The sequence below is a fragment of the Talpa occidentalis genome, unplaced genomic scaffold (genome assembly GCF_014898055.3).
Source record: "Talpa occidentalis isolate TD23 unplaced genomic scaffold, MPIMG_talOcc4v2.1 talOcc4.8, whole genome shotgun sequence".
NCBI classification, from domain to species: domain Eukaryota; kingdom Metazoa; phylum Chordata; class Mammalia; order Eulipotyphla; family Talpidae; genus Talpa; species Talpa occidentalis.
In genome coordinates, this window is record NW_023605194.1 from 8,062,675 (window position 1) to 8,075,688 (window position 13,014).

The 13,014-nt window shown below is 46.3% G+C and overlaps 1 long non-coding RNA gene across 1 annotated transcript; it reads left to right on the top strand.

The window, feature by feature from the left end:
* Window positions 1–3,094: 3,094 nt before the first annotated feature.
* LOC119233853 (uncharacterized) lies at window positions 3,095–10,418 on the top strand. The gene is made up of 3 exons (XR_005122489.2): window positions 3,095–3,231; window positions 5,207–5,298; window positions 10,064–10,418. It is a non-coding gene; the product is annotated as an uncharacterized LOC119233853 (long non-coding RNA).
* The last annotated feature ends 2,596 nt before the right edge of the window (window positions 10,419–13,014 follow it).

The window sequence follows — 13,014 nt, forward strand, 5'->3', positions numbered from 1 at the left end:
TGTTGTTGATCACATTGGGGTAAACTATGGAATCATCAACTTCTTTAACAACTTGATCAAAAAGCAATGAATCTTCTTTTCAGAAAAATGCATGCAAACTACATAATTTAAGAATGATCCAGAAAACCATGGAGTTTCACAAAGGTGGTTCTAAGAACTCCTGGTCAAGAATCTTAGATGAGACATGACATGCTTCAGTGACAATCTGTGTTGTGTGTGTGTGGTGCAAGTAGGTCTTTCCTTTTTCTTTATGTATGTGCATGATTATATATGTAGTATGATTATATATGTAGTATAAAGCCAGCTCAGGGAGAAATAGAAAACAAAAGTTAAGCAGATTCTTCCAGAATCTGTCTAGTAGCTAGATAAGCACTGGGCTTAGTGCTATTTGCATGTGCATCTCCCCTGGGGCCACACCCTCTGGGCGGAAGGCCCTCTCTACCTGCAGTATTTCACATAGGGCCTCAAGACCTGTAGGAGCTTTTGGTAGGTACTTGTTGATGGATTAACCATCATTTCTGTTGCTCTCTAGCCCCTTAGTGAGCCTTATATTTAACCAGTGGTTAAATATATTAACCACGATGTTAACACAGAGAGGTTGCAATGTCATGACCTAGCTCTGCACCTTGCAGGGCTCCTCATTAGACTGTGTGAACTTGGCCAAGTGACTCCCATTCTCTGGGCCTCATTTCTTCATTTTAACTGTAATTTCAATATGCCAGGGGCTGAGCTGGGAGGTCACTGGGGTTACAAGATGGATGACTCCAAGTCCAACCTCAAGGATCACTGAGTCTTGCAGGAAGTCTTGAATATATATTGAAAACAAAACAAGCAAGGGTGATATTGGCAGTGTATTACAACCACAGAGGCAGGGACAACAACTACTCATCACACTTAACTGGCGCATCTATTTTTAGTCTATTCTCAAAGAATGTGGTGCCAAAAGACCACGGTCACAGTATAGATTCGGTACAAGATTCAGCGACAGAGGAGTCCCCTGGGACTCACTTTCCATGTATATAAACTGAGAGGTTAGACAAGCATGGGAGCAGCCTAAAGTGACAGCGTGGCATCTGGACCAAATTCCACTTGTGAGATATTTTTGTAAAAAAAGGGTTATTGAAGCTCACTTGTTTACATGTTGTCTATTGCTGCTTTTGTGCTGCAATAGTAGCACTGAACACTTGCAAGGAGAGTGTCTGCCCGCACAACCTGAGAGATACACTATCTGGCCCCTGGACTAGTCACCTCTAACCTCCTTCTATCATGAAGTCCCCACGACTTCAGCAGGAGGTTGGGTCAGAGGGTCCCAGCTTCAGAAGAAGCTGTGTTCCAGAATCAGGGAAGGAACTGCAAAACCAGTGTTTATCTACCTTCTTCATGGACCTCCTCCACGTGCCCCCCAAATTTTCAATTGCATTTTAATCAGTTGCTTTCTCAACACCTTTCAGCTTGTTTCTAACCACTATCATGTCAACATAGAGCCTTGGTGACTACTTTTTGGAGAATGTGATTAGTCTATGTTACCTTTTCATTGCTAACTCCCATCCCTCCACCCTTATCTCTGGTTGTGCTACAGCCCAGTAGATGCCCTTTCAGCCTCAGTGGATCTGTCATTTCTGGGCCAGCACTCAGCTGAAGCCCATTGGGGCCACAGTTGGCAGAATGAGCTGAAAAGTCTGCTTTCTATGCCTTTCCCCCAAACGTCTGTTCACAGTGGTACCTGGGAGGTGAGGCAGTCAAGTAGGGGTCGGGTGAGGAGCAAAACCACAGAAAGTCTCCTGTATGGATTTTCCTTGAATTTCTTCCTGTCTCCCACAGTGCAGTTCCCAGCAGGGGTGGGGTACCTCAGTTGCTGTCACAGAACCCGCAGTTCTTGGTTCACAAAGCCACCCTTGCTAATTCAGGTCATGCCCCTCTGCCAAATTTGTGAATGTATCTGTTGCTCTTAGCCGGGTGGCTCTGGTTCAGGTTCTTTTGTGAGGGTGCCATCAAGATGTTGGCCAGGGATGTTTCATCTGAAGGCTTGACTGGGGCTGTAGGATCCACTTCCAAGGTGATTCATCCACCTGGCTGAATGAGTGCTGACTGTTGCAGGAGGTCTAAGCTGCTCCCCACATGGGTCTCTCCATTGGGTTGTTGCTTGAGCATCCTTACAACATGACACTTGGCAATGATCCAAAGTAAGCTCAAGGCAGATGCTACAATGACTTTTGGGACTTATTCTCAGGAGTCACACTCCATCATTTCCCCAATGTCCTGCTGGTGGCACAGTCAACACTATTCAATGTGAGGTAAGTTCTAGCAGACAAGGATCACTGGGGAACCATCTTGGGCTGGCCACTACATTCAGATACTTGCTTAGTGGAAGGATTTTCCCAGTAAACAATAGTTGCCACCATTTATTCTGTACTCACTATGTTATAGCCAGTGTAGAGAGTACTTTACATGTTTAACTCATTTAATCTTTTCAACCATCCTCTGAAGTAGATACTATTATACGTGAAGAAACTGAGGCATCAAAAGTAAGTAGTTTGCCCATTGTCATTTGTTTAGAATGCAGAAAACCCAGGGTTGAAATTCAGGCAGTATGGCTTCAGAGGCCACACTTGCAAGCGCTGTATTTATCTTGCTCCTTGGTCCTATTAAATTCTGCTACTGTGGCTTGGCTTGCAATTGCTTTGTGGGAGTTGGAAGGAAATATTAAGGATAAGAGAGGGCCAAGGGAGATGGGGTGACTTGTTTGCTACGGTGCTAAGAATAGCAATTCAAGAATGCAGAGGCTCCCACTCTGATGGGAAGATCGTGCTCCACAGTGGCCCTCTGTGCTCATCATGGCGGTGGCAGCTAGCTCCCTGTTCCCCATCACCACACAGGTGGGTCCTCAGGATGCCTTCTGAGGGAGGGTCTATGCACAACCAAGCTCCTTCAGCATCTTCACCCTCCCTGGAAAATAATACAATTAATTTTTCCTTTTAAATAAACTTTCCACGCCAGTCTATTAACAGTTCTCTGCTTTCTGCCACCAGGGAGTGGAGGCAGGTGGGCGCACCTTACTCACCTCTGTTTGAAGAGTATTGGGCAGTAAATTTTAAATGAAAATTCCCACCAGCCCAGAATGACTCTGCCTATATGTTCGACCCCGAGAGAATGTTAACTTGCGTCAGCTGCAAGAAAGCAGCTGGGTTTCCCAAGAGCAACCTGTGTGATTCTGTGGTCCTGGAAGCACAGGTGAGCCAGGGGAGACCAGTTGTACATTGAGATCCAGTTGTGGCGCCGTAGGGGGCGCTCGCAAGGCCAGGACTTCCTCCTGGGACCTTGATCAGGTTTTGATGTCTCGGGACAGGCCATGTTGCCAAGCAGGGTTTGTTATGAAGAAATCTGACTAGGGCATGGGGCAGGTGTGGAGAGGACAGAGTGGACGGGACAGCGAGGGGTGCCCTGCCATTCCTGCGGCTCTGACTTTATAATCTTTCTTTTCTCTTTCTTTTGGTTCAGATGAGTTAACATGTGGCTCACAGCTAACTCTGGGGGGCCATTGGATAAACGATGAGCAGACAAGTAACACCTGGGCACTTTTATATCATTATGTGTGGATCGAGGCTGGAGCCAGATGGGCTTCTTTCTCTGGCCCTTTATTTATGGAGGACTTCACTCACTTTCAGCAGGAAAAGAGAAGAAAGGACACTGAGATTCTGCATTCAGGGCTAGAAAACAGTACGCGCGAGCAGGGGCTCTGCTAGGTCACTGAGTAGGGGCAGGGTTGGGGGGACCAACAGTCCTTGGTTTGTGGTCCAATCCAGGGCTGCTCACTAGGGCTACCCTGAGCCAGGCGCCCTTCCAGGGGCCAGGCAGAGAAATATTTAGAGTGTACTTCATTTCCCAGTTTACAGAGAAGGAAAATGAGAAAGAGAGAGGTCAGCCTGGCCCGCTTGCACCTTCCAGGTGTCAGCGGCGGAGTGAGGAGTGAGGCCCGAAAGCCTGGCCCCTGGGCCGTGCTCATAACCAGCCGCTCTGTGACTTGTCCAAGCAGGGGGGTCCTTGAGGTGGTCTGGCCCAGTGTTTCCCAAGCACCACTCCCTCCCAAACCACCTTCAGGATCTGTAACCTCAGTCCCTCAGTCCCGCCTCTAATTTTTTTTACGGAACCCTTTTCTTTTAATACTTCACTATGTTTACTTAAAAATATATTTAAAAAGAAATCTTGGTCGTCCTACTGGAGATCAAAACCAGCATCATTTGCCTCAGCTAGCGAGGACGTGGAAAACTGAATTCAGTGCAATCCGGTGACCCGGGGTTGCGAGGTCCTGCTGCCCACCCACGTGTGGGCCCTTGGGTGCCTGAGTTGAAGGATGAAAAGGAAGTCACAGGACTTTGCTCAGGGGGGCGCTGTGACCCTCCAGGTTACCCGCATCACTTGCTCCCCACACAGAGAAAGCGACTCAGCCCAGCAGCCGCATCTCAGCACTGAGGACATGGCGCTGCAGAGGGGACTGCCGCGCCCAGGGCGTGTTGGTGGCCGAGCCGAGACCAGCACGGAGGGCCCCACTCCTGAGCCTGTGCTCCCGCCACCCTTTCCCTAGATACCTTCCACGCAGCCTGAGTTAATCTTATCATCTAATTTTGACTGTGGCCCTGCCACCTAATCTAGCCCTGTTGTGGAGTGTTCACGTTTCTGGAGCAACTCCAAGCGTCTGCTGTCGCAGCTGCCACTACCCATTCTGGGGTTAGCTCCAGGCCACGTGTGGACCGGGGATCAGGACCCCTGGGTCCTGGCTCTGCCTGTGCCTGCAGCATGAGTCACCTCACTTCTCTCCTTCTGCCAGCCCATCAGTCTACTGAGGCTAATGGAGCTTCCTACAGAGGGTGGTTGTCAGGACCCGAGTGAGGTAATAGAGTGTTGTGGTGAAAACGCTGCTCTGCTCACCCCAACACTCACTTCTCTGGCATCCACCAGTGATGAGAACCGTGAAGGAAGGGAGGAGCATTTGGGTGGACACAACAGGTAGCTCAGAGCTGGCTCTGGCATTTGTGGGACATCTGCTCCCTGCGCGACCAGCTGGCACGAGTGGGTGATACGACCTGCAGGTAGGACCTCACGGCATGAAAGTGGGGGGGCTTCCTCATGGCACAGACCTTCACCCCGAGCAACCTCAGTCTTCTTGAGACCCCACCTCACAGGTTTTGTATCTGTTCCCAAATCACAGGCCAGCAGGACCAACAGGAGGAAGAAGCAGGGGCCAGAGTTTGGACAAGGCCAACCTGGCGCCAAGGACAAGGGCTGGCCCGGAGGGAAAAGGTAAGAAAACAGAGGCAGGAACTTGCGCTTTGAGGTCCGAGGTCACTTGGTGGAGGAACGCAAAACCTTCCAAACTTCATCTACCTTGGTGTGGTGGTTTGTAAAACACAGCCATGACTAGCGAATATTCATAAGGGCTGTGTTTGCTGTTCCCTAGGCCGGGCAGTCTCTTCCCCACACCCTGATGCATCTGGGCCCGCACTAGCCGCCATCTGAACTATAGCCCGTCCTGGCTCTGGCAACTCTTCCTCTGCTTTTGGCTTTTCTTTTACATAGTGCTTTATCACCTTCAGATATGCTATTTGTTATCTATTTGTCTATCTATCTATCTATCTATCTATCTATCTATCTATCTATCTATCTGTCTGTCTGTCTGTCTGTCTGTCTGTCTGTCTGTCTGTCTGTCTGTCTATCCATCTGTCTATCCATCTATCTATCTCTATCAGTCCTCTCTTTCTCACCTATTGATTCCGTCTCATCCTGTTTTTCTTCCCCTCATGCTTCCCCTTCTACCATCAGCTTCTCCTTCTTGTCCCTCTTCTTCCTCTTCACTAACATCACCTATCTCTATCAATTGTAATATTATATGTATCTACTATCTGCCTATCTATCCTACTATTCTGTAGCAACATCATTATCTTTATATCAATCTCTCCTCTTTTCATTGTTGTTATTAATCTTTCATTTATTAATACTTTCTTAAGATTTATTTTATTTATTTATGCATACAAGAACTTGGGTGTAGGCCAGAGGTGTGGGGGGTGTGAGGGGACTCACCAGAGACAGAGTGGGGAGCAGAACAGGTGGATCTACTGAAACATGCTGCTGAGGGGAGCAGCAGGCGAGACAGGAGAGGTCTGCTGTGCCATGTGGGTAGCTCCCTGGCTGGGGACAGAACTTGTGCCATAGTAGCAGGTGATATCTTGATAATGCTGTGACTTTAACCCCTGCGCCACCAGGGAGGCCCTGTTATGACTTTCTTGACTCTCCTCTCTTGAATAGAAGTTCCATGACAGGGTGTTTGCTCTGTCCTCTGATGCAGCGTGATCAAGTGCGTAGGTGTTCAATCAGCATCTGCTGGTTGACCTCCGCTTCTGGGCTACCAGGAAAGAGCCAATTGTAGTTAACGTATCTGAAAACAGCCTTGGTAAGAGCTTCCACCCTCATTGCTCCCCATGATCACTTCCCCCCTGCACAGCAGACGGGGCTGCTCCTGTGGACACCTGCTCCAGGCAGGACCAGGCGCTGCCAGTCACTCCTCCAGCCGGCTCCTCAGGGGCTTCTTCCTGCGCGGACTTCCCAGCAGAGGACTTCCACAGACAGACGGGCTTTGTTTTTTCTTTTTTGCCACTTGACCACTTTCCTTCATCATGTCTATATTTCTCACTATTCTCTAAAAAGTCATTTAGAAGATACATCACCAGCATCCCCATTGGCCTGACATACAGGGAAGACACTGTAAGTACCACAATTTGCTAGTCCAGGTTGATCCACTTAAAAGGAAAAACCTAGAAAGGCAAAAGTTTCAAATTAGCCACCTAAAATGCCCTGCTTAACTTAAGCACTTCCCTGGCCCCTACTGTTGCCATAGCAACATGAAGCCGAGCTCGGTGGTCACTGTGCCCAATTCTATTGAAGCTAAAAATTACCTTCGTCTTGTGTATATGTGTGGCTAGCTCAGTCGAGTCTGGGTTACAGAAAATGAAAACTTTTTAATCAGTGAAATTACTTTTACTTCAGCAAAAGAAACTTCTCAAATCTAAGTGTTTTGCTTCTTTAAAAAAAAAAAAGAATAATTTGTCGGACATTAAAATAACAAAAGGGCTTTGAGAAAGGATTATGGGTTTCTGATGTTTCACCACTAGAATAGATTTACTTTATATCCCACTGATGTTGTAATCTTGCATTCTGAGGTAATGTTTTAGCTCTTTCTCTTCCCATAAATAAAGATTTCAATGATAGCACTTCATTCCTTTTCTAGAGCATTCCTTTAGATTTTTTTCCTCTTGGATTTGTAAGCCATTTCACCAGGACTGGGTACAAATTGGATGCAGGACTTCTGTCGGGGGCAGGGAACTCATTACCAGAGGTTTTCAATGCTACAAACGTAAAATGGAAAATGTCTGAAGTCGGGAGAGTTTGAATGAGACTCGGGGCAGCAGATGCTTTTTCTACCCACGAGGAGGAGAAATTCAGTTTTTGAAATGGAGAGTTCAAAGTTCTCTTCTTAAAACCAACAGGCGCTTGGCCTGGGAGTTCTGGGAGCCCCCAGGCTGTGGCTGAATGCTCAGCCGGGTAATTCTGATTTCAGAAAGAAAGCGCCTGTTTACAGCCCTGGCCAGCCTGCTAATCACGTGCCCCTCCTGCCCCCCTGCAACCTAGAGAGTTGCCCACGACTTTCTCTGGGCAGCATCGATTTAATTAGGGCGGAATCTCTTTAAAAATTCACATATATATTCCTTTCCTTGACCAGCCGCTGCAGAAACTACCCGGGCTTTGAGTATCTTTTGAAACCAAAACAACTGTATGTAAATAAAGGGCTGTTATTTACCAACAAGGAGACAAAAGCCCCAGGCACCCCCTCTGCTCCAGGCCTGCAGGAGTGCTCTCCCCAGCAACTTCATACTTATTAGCTTGATTGCCAACTTCGGTTTATTATTCACAAACTCGCCCTGAGCCTGGTCTTTGAATGCAAAGAAAAAATGGTGTTTATGTTCCAGATTTTTTGCTTTATTCTCATGACTGAAGTAAATGATGAAGTATTTTCTGCCTCAGCAGAGCCAGCAGGGAAGAAATACATGTTGTAATTACCTTAAACAAGCAGGCAATGGAGACTGCTTCCAGAGCTTCGCTTTGGGGGCTGAGGAAAAGTGGGGGAGCCAGGTGGACCCCCCTACACTTAGCCTTCATTGTATCTACTCACTTGGGGAGTAAGAAGGACTCACTCCCTTGTCCTGTGTCCAACTTTAGACCAGAAATGCTTCCTCCAGCCACTGAAACACATACTATTAGTTGGGTGTGACTTAGACTTTTCTCTTGAAAGATTTAAATGGAGGAAACTGTTTAAATATTTTCCGGGAAAATGGTTGTATTCGAGCAACACAAGATGACAAGGAAAATTTAAATTTTACTCCAAAAATCTTTCTTTAGAAGGCATTATGATAAACCTCTGAATGTGAAACAAAGACACCTTCAGACCAAGATTTTGATTAGAAAAATCAGACAGTGATCAAAAAGTACAAAGCATATTTGATATTTGACCTCAAGAATAATTTCACATTCTGGTATCTGATCCGGTCCTGGTTATATAAATGTCCTCCTTAATTGTTGCGTTGGCAACACCACACTGATAGATGGGAGTCATGGAGCAGGCTACACCATGCAGGATGCTGCTGAATGAGCAAGATCCTGGCCTTTTTATTGATAGAATCATCATCCAGCATTGGTTATGTGGGGTAGGAGAAAAAAATGTGCTTATGTCATCTAGGGCTTCAGGGGGACATGAGTCTGCTGACCAGGTCATTCTTACCTGCTTGGTGACCAAGTGCAGTGCAAACCATAGCCCAGACCCCTGGCCATGGTTCAAATCTTATCAACAAGGCATTCCACTGATCAGTTTCTGGGGTCCCTTGATATACCTCAGTCAATGGCCTCCTGGGCGGTCCTGCTCACGCCTGGTGATGCACACCCTTCCCAGGGTGATCAAGCTTTCTGCTCTTGATTGATTTGAAAGGCACCTTGTGAGGTTTGGCTCTGACTGATTGACTGCGCAGTTCTGACCTTTGTACAGGAATGCAGAACTGCAGGTAACAAAAATGGTGGCCGCACAGGCTGCTCAATCTAACAGACCCACACTTCAATACTAAGAAAAGAACAAATCAATGGGGTTTTACTCCCCCAAACATTCATCACTGGGGTTTAGGCTTAAAAGCAATATTTTTATTAAGTAGTCTACTGAGCTTCTCCAGCAAATAACGAGGTCTGATTGTCCTTGTGAAGCTGGAGGTTGGATGGAGGCCGGAAGCTCTGTGCACCACCACTAAGGTGGGGGCTGAGCTGTGCTGGGTGCCCCCTCCCTTCCGTTTCTCCCTCTTGAGAGGCTGCAGGATTTATTTCTCCTACCTTCTCCCATACCAAGTGTGTGTGGTGTTCCTCCTCCTACTAATTAATGTGAGAATAGAGAATCAAAGAGGTGTCCCTCTAAAGAGTTGTTTTTGAAGAGTGACAAATTAATCCCCTCGGAAATGCCTGGAGACAGGCAAGATATCTTCTGTTTTGTTTTGCAAAATTCTGCAATTAGATGTGCAAAAGTTCCATTTTTAGTAAAGATTTTGTTGACAAATTTCATCCACTCAGAAAATACACTTATACACACACACACACACATGCACACACATACACACGCACACCCCATTTCCAGAGAACAATTCTGAAGGGAATTGGGCAATTGAAAAATTCCCATGCCAAGGTCAGCTTTTTTGCTAACCCCCAAGCCATGTCCTTTCAGCAGCAATTGGCAGAGTGCCCTGGGCTCCGAAGTGCAAGGCAGACTCAGAAATTGCTCAGTGGACACTGCTTTCAAACGAACTTGGACACCCCTTCCTCATGTTATCCCTAAAATAACCCAGGAGGGATTCTTATTGCCCCTGTTTTACAGGTGATGAAACCAAGGCTCAGAGCAATTCAGTGACTTACAGAGATTAAATGTTGGAGCCAACCTTCAAACCCAGATGTTTTTATTCCAAATCTCTACCTCTTCCTCCAGGCTCTCCTGACTTCCTGCAGATTTTAGAGAAAGGAGAATGAAACTTGGACAGGTGAAAGAGCTTCAAACTTAATTGTAACCCTAATGAAAAAAAAGTCTGTGTTTCTCTGGCAACTCAAAGATCCACATATGAAATGGAAGATAATTGCAGGTCATGATTTCAAGTTCAATGTTCAGCTTTTGCTTAATGCCCACAAAATTAGGACATAACTTTCTCATGAATCAATTCCCTTCAATCAATTAAGCTCTTAGTCAGGGACCCTGGCAGAGAACTCTAACCAGAGCAACGTTGTGCACCGAAGACTTTATTTCCTACATAAAGAAGGTGACTTATTGAAATGACACTTAAGTTGAGGTAAGTTGAGGTTCCTTTCTTCCAATTACACTTTGTGCCAACATCCCTCAGCCCCCACCAGTTCAGAACCCATGCCATGGCACATCACTTGTTTGGGGTTTGTGTGTGTGTGTGTGTGTGTGTTTTGCTTTTTGGGTCAGTTCTTTAATCATTTGGCTAGACTGCATAAAATAATACCAACATGTGCTTTTGCTCTTTGAAGCCTCAGGGGAGTGGAGAGGAACTGACATTTCTTGGGCTCCTGCTCCACACAGGCCCTTGTGCTAAGTCATGGCACTCAATCTTTCAGCACAAATTGGCTCTCCAGGATGCTGAGGAGTGAGTAGAGGACTGCTGAGCCCTTCCAGCCCTTTCCAGCCTCCCCCTCACCCCCCACCTCTCTAACAGCAAATCGAGAGATTCACAGCACAAGGGGGTGGAGCAGAATGTCCTTGCTAAAACCTTGGCTGTTGTAATCTTGGAATATGGCCGCAAATCTCACCTCAGGTCTACTTTGAAGGGGCACATCTGCAAGAAGGTGAATGATTTACCCGAAGTCTTGCTACACTGATTTCGTGGTGGAGCCTAGATTCAACTCAAAGGGTCCCTTTATTCCTAACTCCATGCACTTGACATTTACTTACATGCATTTCTGTCAACATTATGTAAATTCATTAAAGTTGGGTAGTGAAAAAATAGCAAGATGGTGGTGGAGATGAAGATCCTCCTTTCAGCCCACTACCAGTGTGTTGAAAAGAAGATGTTGGCAGCTCCTCACCTAAGGCTGAACACTGAGTCTTTCTTTCTTGATCAAGTTCCCACTTGGAGCCTGAGATTCCTGCAGTGGGTAAGATTTTTTGTATTTCTTCGAGTCACATAATTAGGGGCTGATTCATTAGTCTTCAGGTTTCCAGTCTTTGTGTTGGGGCAACATCCGAGCGGATATTTAGCCAGGAGAAAACAGTTCCAGAACCAAGATGTTATAAGCTGAGCCGTGTATGGACTTCTGAGGCTGCTGGAAGCTGGAGCAGAGCATTTATAGTGCCTGGGGGCTGCTATCTGCAGACCTGGTTCAGAGAGGAGGGTCACATGCGGGATATGGGGTGGGCAATGGTGGTCAAGGGCACTGTGGCTGGGGCATTTTGCCTCACCTGGCGGAAGTGGGGGGCTTCTCAGAGCTCACTGGAATCCCCATAATTGGCTACTGACCACATTCTAGTTCTTTGTGACTTGGTCTCCCCAGTCTGCAAAATGCTAAATATGATGATTCAAAGCAAGAATTCTGCAGTCTGACCAACCAAGCTTTCATTCCAGGTCACTTCATTGCCCTGTGACCTTGGCAAGTCACTTCACCTTTCTGAATCTTAGCTTCCTCATCTGTAAAGTGAAGATAAAAATCGTGCTTATCTGATAATGAGTATGTGAGATCTTCTGTATGAAGGACTCAGAGCCTGATACATACCAAGTATTCAATAAATGGTTATTGCTTTTATTATCTGTGTATTTTGAACATACACTTTAAGGAAGACTAGGCTTAAATTTGTGTAGAGTGCTGATATAAACTATAACAAAGATGAACCTTGAAAATATGCTGAGCAAAAGATCAAAGACCCCTAAGACAATGTGCTTTAGGAGTCCATTCATAGGCAATGCCAGGAGGCAGAGAGTAGCTTAGAGGTTGCCAGGGGCTGGGGACAGAGGTGAATGAGGAGTGTCTGCTTAATGGGTACAATGCTCCCCTTTGGGAATGGAATATTCTTGAACTAGACAGCGGTGATGTTGTACAATGTTGAGGATGTACAAACGCCACTCACGTTGGCACTTGGAAATGGGAGAAGGGTAAATTCTATGCCAAGCGCAGTAGCCATAGTTTCTTTATCCAGTTGGAATCACACTGATCCCACCAAGGTCATCGAGGTCCTCACTCATGCTGCAGACTGATTTATCAAAACCAAAAACTTTCAAAGTTCAGAGCGTGCTTTATCATTTTACGTGTTTACTTGATATACTTTTCGATGTGCGATTTTACAAGCACATTAGACCACACTCCTCACTGCACTGTGAGGGGCCCGCATGTAGCATCGCACCACTTTACAGACAGAAACAGGAGGCTCCCCGAGGCCAGGGCTGCTGAGGCTGTTACACCGGCTGTTTTACAGCGTTGACATTATTTTCTGAATTCACAGAGTTAACGGGTGTCAGAGGCTGGACTCAAATATGCTGTCTTCTCCTTCCTGGATCCGAGCTTTTCATTTTTCCCCTCCACTTCACATCATGCATATTTCTTGACAGTTAATTTTCTCTTTCACATGTGACTTTATTTTTATGTTATTCCTTTACACGCGATATTGGATTCATGGATTCCCGAGGGTCTCTGGGAAAGGAAGGTTGCTTCCTGGTGGAGCTCGCATTTGGACCGGTGTCTTGCTTTATTTAACTGGAAATTACTGCCTTCACTAGGGGTCATTAGCACATCAAAATGGTGTTTGTTGAGCCAGGCAGAGTGATACATGACGCTTGCATTTATTCTTTGGTCCCCGAAGACTAATTGTTGGTTTGTGTTTTTAAACACCCTTTCAAGTGCTAAGAGCCCCTAATGAGTTAAATTAACAAACCA